The following is a 9,223-nucleotide window of genomic DNA, read 5'->3' as shown; positions in this document are numbered from 1 at the left end:
TTTTCCTTTTCCCCTGCTGTCCCCAGGGTCTCAGCATTTATCACCGCGTCCGCTCACACTGCTCTTGTTACAGGAGATTTTGATATTCCTTACTGTGCACAGTCCCACTTTTATAACTTCTTTTCCCTTAACTCTTCTTCCAGGTAAATGCTACAAAACCATTTCCCCGCTCTGATTTCCAACTTAGGAATTCCTCTCGAAAGATCTAAACTCTGCTCTTTTCCAACAACTAGATTACAGGACGCAGGGGAAAGGAAATAAGTCTGTTTCCTTTCTTTGAAAAATATAAATATTTCATGTTGTTTTTACAGTGTTGTGCAAGCAAGTACTTCCAATTATAGTACACACTTCCCCCCCCCCACTGTTTAACACATACCAAAGCGTATTAATTAATACCACTATCACTCCAGCTATGAAATTATGGCCATTCTGAGTTTGGGCATAGCCAAGGCCTGAACTGCATAAAGCGCAGGGACAAAAGCGTGTCCCCTACTCCCGGTCTCCTGTTTGAAACCCGGCCAGGCAAGCTGTGCCTTCCCACCGCTCAGTTTTCCCGGGCAGAAGCATTTACAATTCGTGAGCGGTCCCTTCCTGCCCCTCCATCCTTCCTTTCCTCTTACCCCACCGCACGGGGCAACTGCAGGAGTCGGGGAGCGACGCACGTTTGCTATCGGCAGCACGCCGCCACGGTGCGGATCGCCCCGTTTATCCCCCGCAGAGCCAAAAGTAATCCCTCTGTACTCCATTAGTAACAACAAACCACTGAGTGGCATCAGATATTAATTCCTAACCGGTGTGTCTACTACGGATTAAGAAAGCAAAAAGCATATTATACTGTGAGGAGCCTTTTAACGTAAATACACCGATTTCGGTTAATTTGCGACTATTTGCCAATATGAAGTCAACATTTTTTAGAAACTGGGGAGGGAGGTGTAAGGAAACGAAGAAAGCAACTGGTGGCAGTAGAAAGGCGAAGAAGGGCGGGCAGTCTTGCTTAACAGAGTGTAGCATGTTTGAAAGCCAGGAAACCAGTCAGCTGGAAAAGTAACATCTCCATGATGAACAGAAAATCCTTTGCGAAGGAAAATAAGTCTCAGAGTACTTATTTTTATTAGCGGATAACGTGCAAGAGTAGGCTTCGGTGCCAGCACGGCAGAGCAATGTGTAACCGAATCACCACGTGCTGAAAGAACACACAGGCTCTGCAGGCTCCTGGAGTCCACTATTTTGGTTTAAGGGAAAGAAATCCCATGTTTACACACCCAGCACCAGAAGCACCCGAAAGCCACCTGCGCTGATCGTTACTGATAGCAGCGCCCCAAAACGGGGCCCCTTTCACAGACCGAGGTTAGGAGGTGATGAGTAACAAGAGGGTTGAAACCATTTGCGCGGGCGCCATGGTGGGCCAGGTGCCTCCGTACCCGTATCTAATTAAGGCAGAAACTTGGCAGCAGGAACCGACCTCAAATCCAAACCCAAAGCCCGGGCTGGGTCATTTCTTGAGCCCGAGCCCACTGTGTACCGACCCGTTTATGTTCTGCTGAGCAGCAGCAGGAGCGCGGCCAGAGCATCTTCCCTCGCAGCTGAGCTGCGGCTGGGACTCAGCCGACACGCAGACAGGTTTCCCCCTCTGCACTGAGGCTGCAGCAGGGTCACAGAAGAGAAATTTCCACTCTAAAAATAATTTTCAGTTGTTCCCACCTGTAAAACTTTCTGCAGGCGCTGCGGGTTTTTTCCGGAGTGACACAGTGCCTTTCCACAGCGCAGACGACCAAGCATAAAGCCAAAGACACCGGGGCTCCCACGTCTCGTGTCCACAAACATCTGTTTTTACTTTTTACTAACACATTCTCCCAGGAAAAAAATCAGCTATTCCTGTCCCCGAGATTGTCCTTGCTGAAAGTTACAGATCTGGATGTATCATTGATTTAGCTTCAGACATTTCTTTCCCCGCTGCAAGTCAGTAAGATAATTATTCTCTTCTCTCCAATGTATATTATCTGGTAACCTATGGATTTTAAAGGAGGGAGAAAGATAATAAGAAGAAATAGATACAGATGATTTATAGCTGTTCCTGGCCCACTGCCTGAGCACAGGCTGCCAGAACTTATTTTCTCACAATTGTCTGGCAAAAATTGCTAGTGAATTATAAGGATTCCTTGCAGCAGCGTATTTGTTCTGGATTCAATTTTTGCCTTATTTAATTTTAACAGCTATAATAAACCATCTTCAATAAATACAGCTGATCTGCAGAAGATACCTAATTAAAAGCGATGCCAGAGCCCCGTGCTGCCGAGCACGGAGGATGGCACACTGGCACCGGGGCGGGAGGCAAAAGCAGTGATTTTCCTCTGCACAGGATCTGCTCTGCTGCCCCCGAGGGATTGTGCTTCCCAGGCAAACATAGGAAAGCCCTGCTACAGAGAGAGGGAAGTAGTGATTGAATATCTAAGTGAGATCTAGGTGGGGTAGTGATAGAAATAATGCACTCTGGGGGTCACGCAAGATGCCTGCGGTGGTGGCAAAGGCATTTTAAGGAGTTCCTATATGCTGGTCACCTCCATCCGGGTGTGAATTGCCTTTTCCACACTATGTGTGGAAATACAATGGGAGCACACAAAGCACATCACTGATCCAGTTTAAAATGAAGTGAAACATCCGGGCTGGAACATCTCTCCACCAAAGGCAGCACCGTGCGTAAGTGCTTCCAAGGGAAATCCATTAAACACTAAGGAGAAGCTATGCATCAAGTCATCTCACAGCCTTCGATCACAGTTCCTTTGATCGCAGTTTGGGAAACGCTTGCGGCGGTGACATCCTCCCACCCAAGGGAGCAGGACAAAACCAAGTCTTTTTTCAAGCTCAGTTATGGCAAAGGGGCTCAGATTGTGCAAAGACAATTTCAGGGCTGGCAGATGCAGAGTGCAGTGTCGGCTCCGGTGCCCGGTGAGGTCCCCGCTGCCTGCATCCCCCTGTTAAGGGACACATACAGGCAGCAGGGATGGCAACACAGAGCAGGGAGGGGCACCTGACGTCCTTCAGGCTATTACCTAGCGGTGAAACTAGACATCACAAGGGTTGAAGAGCCTCAAACCAGAGCTACAGGTAGCTTTGACGCACAAGAAAGCAGCAAGGGCTTTGGCTGTCCCGCACGAGGGATGAGCACGTTGCCTGCCGAAGGAGGAAAGCGTTACACACAGTAGCCAGAGCCCCACAATTTGTAGGGTTCAGCTCTTGACATTCAAAGTGCAAGTGTCCACCCTGGGAGCTTGTCCCTGCACCCAAGCCGTGCCCCATGGTCACTGCTACGCATCAGTCGAAGTCCCCAAAACCTGCAGTTCGCGGCACCCGTTTAACCCACCAGACTACTACAGCCAGCCAAGTTGCAAAACTCCTTTCCAAGCACTTGAAAATTTCATCTCTGCCAGAAAAACCAACATCAAGAATTTAGCAGGAGGAATATCTGGCTGGCTCTACTTTGAAAAGCTTCCCAGATACAGCAACATGAGATATTAATAAGACGGATCAAAAAGCACACTAGGTGTTAAGCCCTCAAGGTTCCCTGGCTTGTCATTATAGCCGGAGCCTTCCCTTTGCCTCGTGCTGCCATTTCCACGCAGAAAAGACCCTCCTCTCCTGAAACCAGAGCACTACCAGCATTACGGTAAGGCTGGCCCAACGCACACAGTGACATCTCCACAAGCTCAGGGCTTCACTCTAGCAGGGGAAGGTCCCCCCTCCCCACCGAATCTGCGCTATTTGTGTCCCCGTCCACAGGTATCAGGTGCGTGTGGTGCAGCCAAATCTCAGCAGACCCACGAAGTGCTCACGGCTGTCACTTCTCGAGGACGCCTTGATATTTTGGCTTTCTCTGCCCTTTGATGGTTGCCACCTGCTAACGCCACAGGGACGTTCCCAGCACCTGACCCGCACAAGGAGCCTGGAGTCGGCCTGGGGCTTGAGTGATGAACTCAATGGGGAGAGATGGCAGGGCGGTTTTGCACAAAGACTGACCCATCGGCAAGGAAAATACGCAAATAAAACGTTTCAACTGAAATGGCCTTCAGGATGGCTACAGCCGCAGCTCTCCGAGCCCACTGGCGATCTCCATGGTCCAGAAAAGGCAGGGCGAGAACCACCACTTTTAGGGCACTACCAACAAAGCGCAGGCTTTTTGGCTGGGGCTCACAAGCAGGTAATAGCTCCATAAATGTTTCATAGTGCCCTTCGCTGGCTGTCATCGTGCCACATAGACGCATTTGCTGTGCAGCCCCCAATTAAATCTTTCAACTTTCGCTCCGGAAAGAAATGTCTTTAAAAATTCTCTTGGCTAATTGAGCGGCTTTTCAAAGTCTCCTTGGGAAACCACAATCCCTTACTCCCACCCGCCACAACTTGCGACACGGCCATTAAATCTGTTACCATAATATATCTCGTTCCCTCCTGTCCAGCCTGAAGTCCCTAATGAGGTTTGCAGAAGAAATCTCCCAACCCACAGAGAGAAGAAGAAAATAAACCTCGCCTTCTTTGAGTTACAGCATATGTCAAACCTTAATTGGTGCACTTCAAAGCAAAGCGAGGGCGTTTGGAAACGCTGCCCTCCAGATCAAATGTTCAGCCTCAAATTGCCAGGCTGAAGCAGTAACCCCTGCTCGACATCCCCTCCCCACGCCTCTCGGGGACACCCGAGTGCTGCAGTTTATCTCCAACTCTCCGTATTAAAGGAATTGAAAGGAGGAGCCAAGCGAGAGCAGGGATGCAGCAGAAAAAGAGCATTGCCTATAGAAACACTCAGGCTCCATAACACACACACACACACACACACACACACACAAAACCCACCTTAAAGGCTGAACACAGCCAGGCTGGCCCATTTCCCAACGCAGCGCGATTGCACTAATTAGTCGGAGCCCAAACACGGACACCTCTTTGCTCTGCCAGATCAGCAATTGCTAAGCACGGGGAGCGATGTTTGCTGAGGGTGAGAGATTTGATGAGGCGCCGGAGGACACCCATGGGCAGGCAGGTCTCAGACCACCCTGAACATCTAAGAGTTCACAGGCAGCAAGAAGGCTCGATGATGGGTCAAGGCTGGAAATGCAGGTGCTGGGACAGGTCGGCAAGTGGTTTTGAATGGAAAAGGCTTGACCCAGCCTGCTCCTCCACATCTGACCCTACAGAGCGAGGTCTGGAAGAGAGCAGAGATCAGCAACAGCCTGAGGACTGATACTTAGCTCAGACAGCGCTCGTAGGAAGACAGCCCTTGGGGTCAGCATCACCACCTGAGTTTTTGATGGACTGAGGTATAGCCTAATAAGAAAGCGTGAAGGTGTGAAAAGCTGTGTGTTTAGGTATCTGACTGTCTTTGAGGTTCAAATCCATTCATCACCGACACAGAAATGTCAGGAAGCCTTGAAGGTTACAGCAGTTGCTGACTCTCACCGTGGGTTTTGCACAGCAGCTGAATTTTTGAGGGAGTGTGTAGAGAAAGGCTCAGCAGCCACCAGACAAGAAGGTGCCGGGCAGAGAGGGCAGCCAGGAGCTGCCAGCACAGCCCTACCTGCAAATGATGCTTTAGTCACAAGGCAGCAAGTGCCACCGGCTGGCAAGCAGGGCTGAAGAAGGCCAAATATTAGGTGATGCTGATTTTTTAATTTTTTTTCTTTAAGCCTGGCTCGATATTCTAGCTGTAGGTTTTACAGCAAAAAGGCAGGGGACGGGTGATGCCTACCAACACTGCAGCTACGGTCAATAATTTGTACCTTGGATAATGAGGAAAGGGCATTCTGCACGATACCCGTCAGGCACCCGAGCTATCAGATAGCAACTGAGGTGTCAGCAAGCCTGGAAGGCCAAGCTCTCTGTTTAAATGGAGCAACTTTCCAAGCTGTGGATAACCACCCCTTCCATGCAGGGAAGTCCCATTCCCACATATGCAGGTCCCACTTGGACAAACAGTGCCTCCGGTGCCCACCATCATGATACTTTCTGTTTCGGTAGCCTGCTCTTTTAGCGGGGAAAAGCTTTAGGAACAGGACAGGAATATTTTAGAGAGTGATGGGCCATAAATTGATGCTGCACAGAAACAGGTGAGACATAGGACGTTTCTGTTGTGGAAATAAAAGCTCATGTGCTGGCTATACCATTGGCTTGAGGTCATGGTGGAGCTTCTGGGCTGGATCCAAAGCTTGCCCAGCTCAAACTTTGTCTGGCTTAAGCCTTGCACTAGGTAAACCACACATGGGTCCAGCTTAAAGCCAGACTGCTGCATAACTCTCGGTCTGTAGCACACGTGGATACAAGTCCACGTTACCCCATGCACTCAATTCAAAGTCTACTTTGCAGAATTAAGGTGGTGCAGGCAAAAAAGTATACCAAAAAAAACCCCACCAAACCAAACAACCCACCAAACCAAAAAAAAAAAACCCACCTTGGTTCTAACATGCATTTGCTAACCAGATGAGACATGAAAAGAAAAACAAGTCCTAAAAAATCTCAGCTCTTCACTTGTGCTGCACACAGTGTGCGCCAGATACCTTCATATTTTGGTTGAAAGAAAAAAAATCAGCTCAGAAAGGGCACAAGCAGCTGAGAATTGTCCTTTCAAGCCCGTCAGTGATGCAAATCAAACCCTGATTCAGTACACTAAGTTCGTAAGTTTAAAGGGTGGACAGAAGTGCCGGACACATCTAGCGACAGCCTGTAGAGCATGGCCAGCGACCACCTTTCACAATTCCTACATTATCTCTAAATTCATCATCTGGTTGATAGGTTTGTTTATTATTTTGGGAACAGCATGTCCCGATTTAAACAGATGTCATCTCTTCAAAACCATGTGCTGTGAACTTTGCAAGGGCTTGGAAGGATAACTGAATGTACAATAGAAAGAGCCAGGAAATTATACAGGAGTCCAAATAACTGAAAACAGATCCAAACTTTCTCTTGGTAAATAAATGTCATTACATGGTTTTACAAGCTGCTTCTTGATTGTCACATGAAATCTAGACTATCTAAATGCAAATCTTATTTATTTTTTTTCAAAAATAAATACATTTAGACAGGTCATCTGGTCTTGGAAGAACCTACCAGATTTATCCATACTTAGAAAACCTGATTCATTACTGCATTTTTCCACTTATATGTGGGTGGCTGCTAATACCGTTTTTGTTACGCAAGAATTATAAATATTCTCACTTAGAACTAATGATTTAATTTGGACGCACCAGCAGGATATGAATAGCTCAAGGTTTTCCCTGTGTGTGAGGAGCAATAGCCACGCAGAAGGTAATTACCCAGGTCTGGAATATAAGTGGGTTTGATGAGTGGTAGCCCATTACGGCAGGGACTGTGAGGCTCCTGGGACCTCACAGTAAAAGCATAATTTTAAAATAGGTGCAGAGTTGTGGCTGTGGAAGGAAGAGTTGTGTGTGCAACAGGAGGCTTATAGGTGTTTGGGTCTTTTTTTAATCTGATATATAACATGGAGGTATCACAGTCCTAGCCTGGCATTTTTTTAAGATCTGATGAAAGCACCCAAAGCTACGATGTCTTTGTTTTTCTTCCTTGGGTGCCATGTTGTGGAAGTCCCAGCTGCTTACCACCGTTAAAGTTCTGTGTAACTGTGTTTTCCTCAAAGGGCCCCAAATTGATGGAGGAAGGTAAGGAGATAAGTACTTTGAGTCTTAGAACCACCTTGTGGACAATTACCATGCTAAATTCCAATCAAGTAGTTTTCTAAAACTGCTTCAATAAATTAACAAGGTAATTAATAATAGGTGCCCGCTATTTTTAAACTCAGAACAACTCCAGAATTAAAGTTTTTTGCCCAGCAGTCAGATGCCATAAAAAAAAAAAAAAGATGGGCCCAGGCAGGGAGAACAAGCTGAACGGTGAGAGCTTCTTGGGTTCCCAAAAAAAGGAAAGGACTAAGGTACACCCACCAACAGAGGCCGGACACCAAGCAAGCAATATAAGACATTTAGCACATGCCACAATAGCAATGCTGTGCTTGGACCGTAATCCCATTGTCCTGACCCCAAAGTGCCTCCTCCAACCCGCAGCCCCACAGATGACAAGCACACGAGGACATAAAGCAGTGAACACTAAAAATGGGGTCTTTAGACCACCTGCTCGCCAGTGCCAGTTTTCTCCTTCCCTTTCTGCCTGCGTTTCCCTGTGCTCCCACACTGCCAGGACTGAAGAGGCATTTTCCACCCCTTTTTGCCCCGATTTCTGTACTAATGACACCAGCTCAGCTTGAGGGGCACTCTCAGTGTGAAAGGTGGAAAGGAAATGTTAACCCAGTAACGCGGGTCCGGCTGCTGTGAATTTGAGCTCTAAGCACATCCACAAACCTATTTCCTCCTGTTCTGGGCTCACTCGAGGTGATCAAAATAATTTCTCCAAGTGGGGGTTGGAAAGGGCAGGTGAGACTTTGAGAGCTATTACCATTAAAAATCCTGCAAATTTCCCAGATCCTCAAAGTCGTCAGAGGAACAGTTTCTGACTACCAACAACGCACAGAGGACAGGCTCACAGCACATAGGAAGGGCTGGAAATTGCTCTTTTGGAGACTCACCACACCAGGACTTGTTCCACCAGTCCACCAGGACGGAGGACTCGTTCAGCCCTCTCTCTCTCCACTGAAGGCTTTCCCTGCTCTCCCACCACTAACTCTTAATCAAGAAACTCAATCTGTTGAAGAACCTCAAGCCTCAGTCTCTTTGTTTGCCTATTGCTGATTAACAAGACTGATTTCTACTTCGGCAACACTTACGCCATGCCTCAGGTCTTTAACGTATCAAGCTGGGACTGAGCAATGAACCCAGAGCTTTTTGTTTACTTGGTTTGTTGGGTTTTTTTCTGCCCTTTTCCAGCTTTTGAAGCTCATGAGCTCCACAGACCAAGGGGACAGCGGTGGCATAGGCATTACCAGCACAAAGCCATCAGCCATCAACCCCGCTGACCAGGCTCCCCAGCCAGCTTGTTACGATGCCGATGTCCCGAAATGTTTATGTTCCCCGCGTGCAAGTGGCTCTATATGTGCTCCCGGTGTTTGTAGTGCCATTTGCAACGCTGGGATACGCAGACCTTTACTTACAAAGAATAACGGCATAAATCTCCTTTAATGAGCTCTTAAGTCACTGACAGCTCTCTGCGTGCGGCTGTTTAAAGGAGGAGCCCTACTGGGATAGGAATGGGCACAGCTCCACTGCCCTCGATG

The sequence above is a fragment of the Charadrius vociferus genome, unplaced genomic scaffold, assembly GCF_000708025.1.
Source record: "Charadrius vociferus isolate BGI_N301 unplaced genomic scaffold, ASM70802v2 scaffold400, whole genome shotgun sequence".
Lineage (NCBI taxonomy): Eukaryota > Metazoa > Chordata > Aves > Charadriiformes > Charadriidae > Charadrius > Charadrius vociferus.
The sequence above is the reverse complement of the archived record's forward strand: the minus strand, read 5'-3'. Positions refer to the sequence as shown.